This window comes from Neoarius graeffei, chromosome 9 (assembly GCF_027579695.1).
Source record: "Neoarius graeffei isolate fNeoGra1 chromosome 9, fNeoGra1.pri, whole genome shotgun sequence".
In the NCBI taxonomy this organism is placed as follows: Eukaryota; Metazoa; Chordata; class Actinopteri; order Siluriformes; family Ariidae; genus Neoarius; species Neoarius graeffei.
The window spans coordinates 84,105,707-84,117,856 of NC_083577.1; the positions used below are offsets into that span (position 1 = coordinate 84,105,707).

Below are 12,150 nucleotides of genomic sequence, written 5' to 3' on the forward strand. Positions count from 1 at the left end.
GGGGACCGGAGAGGTGCGAGATGCCAATGACCCTTTTTGGACCTCCGGCCCCAGCTCCGCCTTCTCCGGAACTACCGACACCAACGCCACGGGGACCTCCTCGTTCCAGAGCTTCAGCAGATTGAGGTGGTAGATCTGTAGCGCCCCCTCCCTGTCCGTTTGCCTAACCTCATAGTCGACGTCCCCGACTCGCCGTGTGACCTCGAAGGGCCCTTGCCACTTGGCGATTAATTTGGAGCTCGACGTGGGCAGCAGGACGAGTACCTTATCTCCCGGAGTGAACTCTCTAAGGCGCGTGCCCTTGTTGCACAGGCGGGTTTGCCGTTCCTGGGCCTGCCGCAAATTCTCCTAAGTGGGTGAGCGTGTGGAGTTTTGCACGCAGATCCATAACGTATTGAATTTCATTTTTGCTCTGCGAAGGTCCCTCCTCCCAATTTTCCCGCAGTACATCTAAGATGCCGCGCGGCTTATGCCCATACAATAATTCAAACGGGGAGAACCCCGTGGAGGCTTGGGGGACCTCTCGCACTGCAAACAACAAGGGTTCGAGCCACTTATCCCAGTTACGTGCGTCCTCACTTACGAATTTTTTGATAATATTCTTGAGGGTGCGGTTGAACCGTTCGACTAAACCGTCCGTCTGTGGGTGATACACGCTAGTGCGGATCGGCTTAATACGCAGTAGCTCATACAGTTCGGCCAGTGTTCGTGACATAAACGAGGTGCCTTGGTCAGTCAGAATCTCTTTCGGGATTCCGACCCGGGAGATGACGTGGAAGAGGGCCTCTGCAATACTACGTGCGGAGATATTGCGAAGAGGCACCGCTTCCGGGTATCACGTTGCATAGTCCACCAGAACCAATATAAAGCGGTACCCTCGTGTTGACCGATCTAATGGCCCGACGAGATCCATCCCAATTCTTTCAAACGGGGTCTCGATTAATGGTAGGGGGCGCAAGGGCGCTTTTGGAATGGCCGCTGGATTTACTAACTGGCATTCGCGGCACGCCGTACACCACTTACGGACGTCGCCGCGAATCCCCGGCCAATAGAATCGGGCCATTATCCGGGCGAGTGTTTTATCCTGCCCGAGGTGTCCCGCCATGGGATTAAAGTGAGCCGCCTGGAATACCAATTCCCGGCGGCTCTTTGGAATTAACAACTGGGTGACACGCTCCTTCGTCTGAGTGCCTTGCGTCACTCGGTACAACCTATCCTTTAAAATGGAAAAATAGGGGAAGGTCAGGGTGGCGTTTGACCGGAGCGTTTGACCATCGATTACTCTCACTTGGTCAAACGCGTGTCGCAGAGTTTCGTCTCGCGATTGTTCCAGTGGGAAATCCGCGAGGGATTCCCCAATAGAAAGAGGAGGGGCCGGGGGCTCCTCACTCTGTCGCGGAGATGACGTAGACGGCTCTGCGACCGCAGCTCCAGCCAAAACGACACCGGGACCCCCCCCGCTAACCGGCAGGACCCACTCTTTACTAGGTGTGCCATCAACCCCCGGAATCCTGGCCAATCAGTCCCCAAGATCAAAGAGTGGGTAAGGCGAGGATTAACCGCCGCCTTTACTATGGATTTGTCCCCTCTGAAATGTATGTGGACCGACACCAACGGGTAGCAGTGAACATCCCCGTGCACACACAACACCTTCACCCCTTGTGCTCCCCCCAATGCCTCGTCTTGCACCAGGCTTTGGCGGATCGAGGTCTGGTTGCAACCCGAATCCACCAACGCCTGATATGTCGCCCCTTGTACACTTACTGGTATGCGATACGCTCCGGCCTGATCGAGGGCAGCCTCTGGCACGTCGGGGATCCGCACCACCGCCCCCACCTCCATCGCGACACACTGTTGCTGCAGGTGGCCCGGTTCCCCGCAGCGCCAGCAAACCGGCCCGGGCCTCCCCTCTGCAGCTGTGGTTTGGGGGTCACTCACCTGAGGGGGGGGGAGAGACAGACACAGAAGGGAGAAACGGGAGGGCACCACGGGTGCGGCGGGCCGGCTGGGGTGGAGCTGGCCCCCGCCTCCGTGGTGGGGGAATGGGGCGAGGACGGGACACGGGAGGAGGGGGAAGAGAGAGAGAGAAGAGGAGAGAGAAGATGATGACATCCGTTGTCCTGCCGCCGGGACAGCCGCCAGATGATCCTCCGCCAGTCCTACGGCCTGATCCAGCGACGCCGGGCAGTGGCACTGGACCCACTCCGCGGTTCCGGCGGGTAGGCGGGCGATGAACTGTTCCAGTGCCACCTGGTTGATGATCCCCTCGGCGTCGCGATCTTCGGCCCTCAGCCACCGCCAGCAGGCGTCCCGGAGCTGCTGGCCGAACGCGAACGGGCTGCCGACTTCCTCCATTCGCAGCGCGCGGAAGCGCTGGCGCTGCTGCTCTGGCGTGCGCCCCACGCGTTGGAGGACAGCCCGACGAAGGTCGGCGTAGGCCAGCCGGTGGTCGGCGGGGAGCTGTAGTGCGGCTAACTGCGCCTCTCCCGTCAGGAGGGGGAGGAGGCACGCCGCGCGCTGCTCCATCGGCCACCCCGAGGCTTTGGCGACCTGTTCGAACAACGCGATGAATGCCTCGGGGTCGTCCTGCGGGCCCATCTTAGTCAAGGTGATGGGAGATGGGCCCGCGGCCGGGGCGCTGATGGACCCCGCCGACGCGAGGAGGCGCCGGAACGCCTCTCGGTCTTCCTGTTGAGCCAGCACCAGGGCTTCAAAGCGCTGCTCCTGCTCCTTCCGGAGCGTGACGAGTGCCTGGTGCTGGCTCTGCTGAGCCGTGGCGAGGGCGTGGATCAAGTCTGCGAACGGGGAGGATTCCATAGGGCTGCAGGACAGGTGCTCCACGATTCCCGGGTTTCGGCACCACTGTAACGTTCACTAGATGTGGGTGGAGCACAGAGGACGGCAGGACAGAGACTGAGTTCGCAAAAACTCTTTTATTTTCACTTTTCAGTGCAATCGGTTTCTCTCTCAGCCACACACGCACGCACACACATTCTCGTTGTGGAGAGAGCTCATCTGCTCTCGCTCCTTAAATAGCCCGGTTTACTGGGGAAAACACACACAAAACATAGATTAATCACACTCAGGTGAAGCAATTCTGCCACTTACCTTCCCCAACTCCGCCCTCCTGTCACAGACCGGCGCTTGACCACGCCCCCGCTGCCACAGTCATATTTCACAAACTTTCAAGCACCACTGTAGAATAAAAAAATAAGAAGAATCTAAAATATACAAATTTGTATAGTGGACACATTTAAAGAGTATATGCATGGGTTGTTTTGAAATCCATGCTGTACAGTATGTCCCGGAATGTGCAAAAACAGGTCACAGGATGAAAGTGAAGCAGAGTCATGACATGAATGTGTGAGAAAAAGAAAATATGTGCAGTGGGTTAAATAAATAACCAAGCTGTACAGTATGAGCCAGAATGTGCAATAAAACTTCACAGAATGAAGATGATCATGAAATGTGCAAAATGGCAGTTGAGAGACGAAATGCATTAATGTCACAGATTGAAAGTGTGATTTTTCGAGTCAGTAGGGGTCTCTGACCTTATTGATGAGGCCAGCTGCAGTGGGGAAAAAGCTGGCCTTATGGTGTGAGGTTTTGGCTCTAATGGACTACAACCTCCTACCAGAGTGGAGCGATTCAAAAAGTTTGTGCCTAGAGTGAGAGGGGTCAGCCACAGTCCTTTCTGCTCTCCTTAGGGTCCTGGACTCGTACAGGTCCTGAAGAGATGGAAGGTTGCAGCCAATCGTCCTCTCAGCATCCATGGCGCCATCTTGACTGCTGTGTTTTAATGTTTCTGTATTGTATGATCCAAAAAGTTGTTTATTTCAGGTTTGACTGATCAGATAAACTGATTATTGAGGTTTTATTATCAGGCTATTGCTGCAAGATAAGTAAGCTTTCATGGCACACGTTTGATTACAATGAAGAAACATTTTAATTTACCATGCACTGACATACTTCTATTTCATGTGCACAGCAATATCAAAAAAGGACATGTGTTTAAGGAAAATATTTGATTGTTAATGTCTGATATAGATATTTAGTCAGTGCCTAAAAGTGGCGCTCCTGATGAGTGTATGAGCAAAATATTTGTGTGGCAGTTCGTAGGAGGGGGAGGAGCACAGAAAGACGGCAGGCCAGAATAAAGCTCCATAATGCTCTTTTATTTGTTCTTTTTAGAGACAAATATATCCAGTCACACAACACACACCAGTTGACTGGTTCCAGAGAGAGCTGCCTTCCTCTGCTCTCTCTCTTTTTATATAGGGCGCGGTCACTGGGAAGACACACAAACACAGGTTAATTGACATCAGGTGTAGTGAATCTGCCACTTACCTTCCCTGACTCCGCCCTCCTGTCACAGACTGATGCTTGGCCACGCCCCCGCTGCCACAATTTGCAAGGGCACAAAATCAACCTGTATAAAATAATAATAATATTATAGCATATGAGCCATCAAATTGTGTAGTGTCGTGTATTTCACGTCAGTAAATTGCTGCATTGTCTTGTGACAGTGAGACCAATAATGAGATACACGTTGCCGACACCGTGTGCCATGAAACATCATGACATTTATTATGGTGTGACTCTGCTGGGTGCCTGGTGGACAGCAGTGAACCAGCACTTTCACTTTACATCATTATTATATTGTTATGATTGAATATTATCAGACTTGAGAACTAATCAGTATTGATCTGCAGTAGTTTTAGATTATCTACAACTAAGGAAAAATGCTCATAATTGCTACTGAACTAGATAATAATTATGTTTCGAGAAGTTTGGAGAATAAGAAATTTAGATAAATAAAGCATACAATGCAATGGATTACATTGCATGCTATGGAAAAAAAACAATATTTTTTCCCCATTAGTATTTTCTGTGAAGTGTGTTAGTACATAATCCCACATTATTTTTTGAAAAGCAAATTAAAAATAAGTGTTTGATGAAGACCCATATATCACACACACACACATCACATTATCTCTAGCCGCTTTATCCTTCTACAGGGTCGCAGGCAAGCTGGAGCCTATCCCAGCTGACCACGGGCGAAAGGCGGGGTACACCCTGGACAAGTCGCCAGGTCATCACAGGGCTGACACATAGACACAGACAACCATTCACACTCACATTCACACCTACGGTCAATTTAGAGTCACCAGTTAACCTAACCTGCATGTCTTTGGACTGTGGGGGAAACCGGAGCACCCGGAGGAAACCCACGCGGACACGGGGAGAACATGCAAACTCCGCACAGAAAGGCCCTCGCCGGCCCCGGGGCTCGAACCCAGGACCTTCTTGCTGTGAGGCGACAGCGCTAACCACTACACCACCGTGCCGCCCCCATATATCTTATGTAAATAAAGATACAAATTTTGTTGTCCGGTGGTCAAGTGTTTGAGATGCATTACCTTGCACTGACGATCGGGTTCCCTGTAGTGGTACATGTACGTCGTTCATATGTACACGTGTTGTAAGGTTGCAAAAGGCATCAAAAATCAGGTTAATGCATTGCTGTGTTCTCTTAAGTATGGAGCTCTGCTATTAGATATGAACAGAAAACACCCAAGAGATGAAAATTTGTCACGGGCTGTGATGTTTCTGAAACGCATGCATTTTACATTTTAAAAATTAGCTCACGTTTAAAGTTTTATGTAAAGCTGCTTTGCGACAATATCTTTTGTTAAAAGCGCTATACAAATAAACTTGACGTTTGGACTAGTGTGTAGGCTAGTGAGTTGTTACTGTTTAATATGAGATGAGAGTTCCTGTGGGAAAAGACTACATACAAAATGTAAAAATCAGTTTCACATGCTTATGGGTCTGTAGCAGTTCGGATGGGTGGGTGGAGCACAGAAGGACGGCAGGCCAGAACTGAGTTCACAAAACCCGTTTATTATAGCTTTTCAGCCTTACTATACACACCACACACACATACACATACACATATATATATATATATATATATATATATATATATATATATATATATATATATATACACACACACACTCCAGTCGTCTGGTTAGGGAGAGAGCCCTCTCTGCTCTCGCTCTCTTCCTTAAATAGGGCGCGGTCACTGGGGAAGACACACAAACACATTAATCAACCTCAGGTGCAGTGATTCTGCCACTTACCTTCCCCGACTCCCGCCCTCCGGTCACAGACCGACGCTTGGCCACGCCCCCGCTGCCACAGGGTCAAAGGTCAATCTGTTGAGTATTCCATTAAGCTGAAAACTTGTATAGAAAAGCTGAATATTCACATACAGTGGTGCTTGAAAGTTTGTGAACCCTTTAGAATTTTCTATATTTCTGCATAAATATGACCTAAAACATCATCAGATTTTCACACAAGTTCTAAAAGTAGATAAAGAGAACCCAGTTAAACAAATGAGACAAAAATATTATACTTGGTCATTTATTTATTGAGGAAAATAATCCAATATTACATATCTGTGAGTGGCAAAAGTATGTGAACCTCTAGGATTAGCAGTTAATTTGAAGGTGAAATTAGAGTCAGGTGTTTTCAATCAATGGGATGACAATCAGGTGTGAGTGGGCACCCTGTTTTATTTAAAGAACAGGGATCTATCAAAGTCTGATCTTCACAACACATGTTTGTGGAAGTGTATTATGGTACGAACAAAAGAGATTTCTGAGGACCTTAGAAAAAATGTTGTTGTTGCTCATCAGTCTGGAAAAGGTTACAAAACCATCTCTAAAGAGTTTGGACTCCACCAATCCACAGTCAGACAGATTGTGTACAAATGGAGGAAATTCAAGACCATTGTTACCCTCCCCAGGAGTGGTCGACCAACAAACATCACTCCAAGAGCAAGGCGTGTAATAGTCTGCGAGGTCACGAAGGACCCCAGGGTAACTTCTAAGCAAATGAAGGCTTCTCTCACATTGGTTAATGTTCATGAGTACACCATCAGGAGAACACTGAACAACAATGGCGTGCTTGGCAGGGTTGCAAGGAGAAAGCCACTGCTGTCCAAAAAGAACATTGCTGCTCATCTGCAGTTTGCTAAAGATCACGTGGACAAGCCAGAAGGCTATTGGAAAAATGTTCTGTGGACGGATGAGACCAAAATAGAACTTTTTGGTTTAAATGAGAAGCGTTATGTTTGGAGAAGGGAAAACACTGCATTCCAGCATAAGAACCTTATCCCATCTGTGAAACATGGTGGTGGTAGTATCATGGTTTGGGCCTGTTTTGCTGCATCTGGGCCAGGATGGCTTGCAATCATTGATGAAACAATGAATTCTGAATTATACCAGTGAATTCTAAAGGAAAATGTCAGGACATCTGTCCATGAACTGAATCTCAAGAGAAGGTGGGTCATGCAGCAAGACAACGACCCTAAGCACACAAGTCCTTCTACCAAAGAATGGTTAAAGAAGAATAAAGTTAATGTTTTGAAATGGCCAAGTCAAATTCCTGACCTTAATCCAATCAAAATGTTGTGGAAGGACCTGAAGCGAGCAGTTCATGTGAGGAAACCCACCAACATCCCAGAGTTGATGCTGTTCTGTATAGAGGAACGGGTTAAAATTCCTCCAAGCCAGTGCGCAGGACTGATCAACAGTTACCAAAAATGTTTAGTTGCAGTTATTGCTGCACAAGGAGGTCACACCAGATACTGAAAGCAAAGGTTCACATACTTTTGCCACTCACAGATATGTAATATTGGATCATTTTCCACAATAAATAAATGACCAAGTATAATATTTTTGTCTCATTTGTTTAACTGGGTTCTCTTTATCTACTTGTGTGAACATCTAATGATGTTTTAGGTCATATTTATGCAGAAATATAGAAAATTCTAAAGGGTTTGCAATCTTTCAAGCACCACTGTACCTGTATTTCTTTATGTAATTTAGAGGCTTTTTTTGTCCTTGTATAGTATCGTGAAGTTCACTTTAGTCTGCAGGAAATGTCTCTACACTTGTCATGAGGATTAAAAAGGGATGCTGAACTCTGCTGTTCTGCTTGTGATCGAATGGTCTGTGCCAACTCCCTGGTCTGTGGCCCCCGAGAACACAGCAGGGGTCTGTTTTCACATCTCTTGTGTTTCTCATATCAACACTGTTCTCATTTACCTTCACTCCTCCTCTCCTCCCTGTTTTTGCACCTCCTGTTTTCCTTCTCTCTTATTTCTCTGCTCCTGGGTTCTGGGCTGTGTGCCAGGGACACTGAGTCCTTGGCATGTTTCTTTGCTCCTAATACCATCTCTTAGCATCTCAATTTTTAATCCCATTCAAGCGTTACTTCCTGCTCTTTTATCTGTTTTACATGCTAATAGGGACTGGACAGCTAAAGTGCCTGCAGTATTTAACATTCATGGAATATTTTGAGGGTTACCAATTGGGTGACTTCAAAGTGCAAGGGGTGGGGCCAGGTGAGACGAGAAATAAAAAATTCATCGTTCTATGCATTGGGACTAGAAACTGTCAGGACAGAAAATGCAATCTATAAAGTATGTATGATTTCTCATTTGCAAATTTCACTATAGTTCCTGTCGGAGAGGAACCTTCAGGGCCTTCTACTGTAGGCTTTCAGAGAAGCCCCAACATTAGCATTTCAAATGTTATATTGAATTTCTTTCATTCTTTGGTTTCTTTCATAATTTCATTATAATTTGTTCTCTTCTAATTTTAATTTGGTCTTATTTTATATCAGATTTGCTTCAGAAATGAAAGGGTTACTGTCCTGCAAACATTAAAATAGTTATTCGGTTAGATTGTTTTGTTTGTTGTCTCTAGGCTGCTCACTCATTGGTTAGGACTTCATTGCTGGGACAGAAGGCCATGGCAGTGTATGTTTATGTAGGAAGTGACAAATTAACCAATCAAATTTTGATTTGTAGTGGGAGGGACCAAAAATGTATTGCCCTGAGCCTTCTTGAAGGCCAACGCTAGCTTAACCGCAAGTCAGCACCATCAGCGCTGTAGTGAAGTCACCTTCCAGCCAGTGTAGCGTTCATCAGTAGTGTTAGCGAATGATGATAAAGCAGTCAAGGTAGTGCTATCATGAGCAAGTAGCACAGGCTAACGACCGAGAAACTAAGATTTCTGTCTCCAGACTCGTCTTCCACGCACATGTAGCAATGTCATAATTTCATATGAATAAAGTGTTGTTTTTTGTTTGTTTGTTTGTTTGTGAACCTCCCCAAATCCGTGTATTGTTAAATATGTTAATTTGTTGGGTTCTATTAATGGTTCCACTATTGTTTCTGATGGGGTGTTAATTAGTGTAACACACCTGTGTACCGTACATTATTGTGCTTGGGCTGTCTGGAAAGGGGGAAGTTGGCTTTGTGAATCCTGCATGGACGATATTCATCAATACAGTTTATTTTTTTAATTTTTCCTAAGATATGATGATTATTTTTTGATATAAGAATATTTTGACACACAGCTGCTGTTTGTATCGGATCAAATATGTGAATTAGCATCATAAAATTCTGTGTGAAACATTGTTTGTCTGAGTAGCTATTTGGCTGGGTGCTAACTGGTGTATTATGTTGTTGGGATGCCCGAATTCTTTCCCCTGTCTCTGTCTAGATCTAGTCTCGGTGTTGTGGGCTTTGGATGTGATATATATTTTATTAGACCTAATGCTTGGCAAGACTAGCAGGATGTTTGTTATGTACTGATAATGTAGACTTAGCTAAACACGATAAAAGTATGCTAGATCTAGGCCCTAGCTTGTTTATTAATATTAGAAGTCCATGTTTGAGCTTTGAGGTATTTTTCTTTATTGGGAATTTCCCATAACAGTCTGGCACGAAACCTCCCTCGAAATATTTGTAGGAATCTTTACTTTTGTAAGCCTTTAGGATCTCCGGTGTATTTAGAAGTCCCAAATACTAAATAGTTCAGGATGTCAAAGTATCTCAAATCCGGTAGCTGTTTTGCTGTATACTTTTCAAGTGGAATAAAGACATGTTTCAGCTTTTCACTGTAGTGTGATCTGCTGGTATAATCTAAATTTGTTTTATCGCTTCAGAGACATTGTACTGACTGCAGTCCTGTCGATATTTTTTTTTTTCTTTTTGTTTTTTTCATTACCGGTTACGGCCACAGTTCTTTGTTTGCCAGGCAAAATGGCAGATGCTGCTTGATAAACAAAAATCCGTGACATCAGTGAAAGTCCTCCATAGTGCTTGTCTGCATCCAGGACTATAATACTACGTCAGTGACTACGTTTACATGCACGTCCAAATCGAGCTGCTGTCGGTAATCGAGCAAAGGGTCCCAGCAGGGGTGCCAGAGAAATCCAATCCTACATGCACAAGTGAAATCGGGCTATTGTGCAAGGTGCATTGTGCACCCGAGCCACACGTGGCGCTACACGCCCCATCGTGTTGGTACACTTCTGGTTGTCATCATGAAGAAGAGCTATAGTGTTGCCAGATACTGCTGACGTTTTCCAGCCCAAAACATGTTCAAATCCGCTAAAATGCACTTAAAACCCCCAATCTGACAACACTAGCAGTTCCGTGTTCAAGCTGTTAGGCTTGCTCTAACAGACTATGGCTACAAACTGTCCGGCGCAGACCACTGTTTTGTAAGAAAACTTATTTTGCACAATAATATTTTTCTAAAGTCCATTTTTTGCTTACAAAAAAATATTTTTTTTTTGCTTACAATTTAACTTATGTCTTAATAAACACACAAAAAGTTCAGTTGTTTTGTTTTTATTGACATTCTTCAGATGTTGGACATATATATACACACACACACACAAATACAATGACTTGTTTATGTACACAATTCACAGCTATGCAACAGCTGTACAGATGTATTTGGTGATACAGTAAGTGAGCTAAATTTTAACAGTGCAAACAATGCCACAAAAAGAAAAGATTCATGCCGTTGTCATGATTCGTTGTCATGCCGACCGAGGCTGTTGTATTTCCCGCTTGTGGTCTCGTCACTTCCGGAAGTAGCTCGACAACTAGCTCGATAGGGTATACATGCGCAAAATAGCTCGGCAGAAATCGCATAAACTAGGTCGTGTAGCTCGATTCCGAGAAATCAAGTTCGGTTCAATTTCAGCCGAATTAAGGTGTATACATGGCATTTTGAACTTCGATTTCAGTCGAGCAACGGCAGAAATTCGATTCTCTCTATGTGCATGTAAACGTAGTGACTGATGGCTGCAGAGATATTTCAGTATGCTACTTATGAACTAGTTATTAAGAGTTGTTTTCTTCTGCAAATCATCATCCAGGCCAATAAATTTCACACGTTCTATACTGGCCCATTAGAGGCTTTTTCTTGGAGTTGTGTATCCTTTGGCACTGAGTGTTGGGACACTCACTTCAGCATTAGCCAGAGGATGAATGTTGGTGAAAGACTGAACTTGAGTGAACTTGGGAAAGCAACATGAGAGAAAGGGTTGAAGAGTTTCTGTCCAAAGAACCTTATTTTTATTTAGTTAATGAAGTGATTTAGTGTATTAATTGAGCATCTGTGCAGATCTATTTATTTTATTAGTGTTCTGTTGCAAGACATTTTTTGTCACAGCTGTCGCACATCTGTCGAGTTTACATTCGGACATGTACTGTGTCGCTGGTACCATCTGTGTATAATTTTCTTTGCTCCTATCCTAATTCGGAGTGTGTCTGGTCTTCTTAAAAACAAGTAGCTCACGTAACATGTTTGATATTATTGAAAGGAACGCTAGATGGGCAGCTGAAATATGTTAAATTAAAAAGGGTTGAGCATTAACCTAATTTCTCATTCCTTTACCAATGTACTGGGCTGTTGCTGCATGCAGAGGATTATTTCTAGGGAATGTTTGATGTTGAGCTAAGCTCATACCAGTTGTGTTTATGCAATTGTGGACTTTTTAGCCTTTCACACAGTAGATTGTTGATTAACTGAGCAGGGTAAAGCAAAATGAATAGACAGCAGTTCTTTCTGTAGATGTTCTACAAACAGGTAAATTAGGACAAATTTTGTTTTACAAATTCACTTCTCCTTCCAAATGTGTGCAAATGATTGATGTGAACGATGCATGTCAAACAAGTTACTCTAAAAGAATAGTGTAGTTTTTTTCATTGATTAAAAACTAGTAGAGAATGCATTTTTTTAAACAGGCTACCAGTCCACTTTATCTTTTCTG

The 12,150-nt window shown here is 45.0% G+C and overlaps 1 protein-coding gene across 1 annotated transcript in view; it reads left to right on the plus strand.

Moving 5' to 3' along the window:
* The window catches only part of pdxka (pyridoxal (pyridoxine, vitamin B6) kinase a), a 65,990-nt gene that overhangs the window by 5,473 nt on the left and 48,367 nt on the right, over positions 1-12,150 (plus strand). The gene's annotated exons all lie outside the window — the stretch shown is intronic.